General features: G+C 51.2%; 1 non-coding gene across 1 annotated transcript; it reads left to right on the forward strand.

Annotated features, from left to right (window-relative positions):
- The first annotated feature begins 359 nt into the window (after window positions 1-359).
- On the forward strand, window positions 360-434 carry Trnas-cga (transfer RNA serine (anticodon CGA)). Its single transcript has one exon. It is a non-coding gene; the product is annotated as a tRNA-Ser (tRNA).
- The last annotated feature ends 257 nt before the right edge of the window (window positions 435-691 follow it).

A 691-nucleotide genomic window follows, 5' to 3' on the forward strand; every position in this document is an offset into this window, starting at 1 on the left:
GTCAGAGCATGATGGTGGCAGGAGAAGGCTGAAAATTCCTGGCAGCTTAAAACTATGTGCCGGGCCGAGATTCGAACTCGAGACCTTTGCCTTTCGCGGGCAAGTGCTCTACCAACTGAGCTACCCAAGCACGACTCACGCCCCGTCCTCACACCTTTACTTCTGCCAGAACCTCGTCTCCTATCTTACAAACTTTACAGAAGCTCTTCAGCGAACCTTGCAGAACTAGCAATCGCGAAAGAAAGGATATTGCGGATACATGGCTTAGCCACAGTTTCGCAGAAGAGCTTCTGTTAAGTTTGGAAGGTAGAAGACGAGGTACTGGCAGAAGTAAAGCTGTGAGGACAGAGCGTGAGTCGTGCTTGGGTAGCTCAGTTGGTAGAGCACTTGCCCGCGAAAGGCAAAGGCCCCGAGTTCGAATCTCGGCCCGGCACACAGTTTTACTCTGCCAGGAAGAATCATATCAGCGCACACTCCGCTGCAGAGTGAAAATCTCATTCTGGAAACATCCCCCAGGCTGTGGCTAAGCCATGTCTCCGCAATATCCTTTCTTTCAGGAGTGCTAGTTCTGCAAGGTTCGCAGGAGAGCTTCTGTAAAGTTTGGAAGGTAGGAGACGAGGTACTGGCAGAAGTAAAGCTGTGAGGACATAGCGTGAGTCGTGCTTGGGTAGCTCAGTTGGTAGAGCACTTG

The sequence above is a fragment of the Schistocerca cancellata genome, chromosome 1, assembly GCF_023864275.1.
Source record: "Schistocerca cancellata isolate TAMUIC-IGC-003103 chromosome 1, iqSchCanc2.1, whole genome shotgun sequence".
Lineage (NCBI taxonomy): Eukaryota > Metazoa > Arthropoda > Insecta > Orthoptera > Acrididae > Schistocerca > Schistocerca cancellata.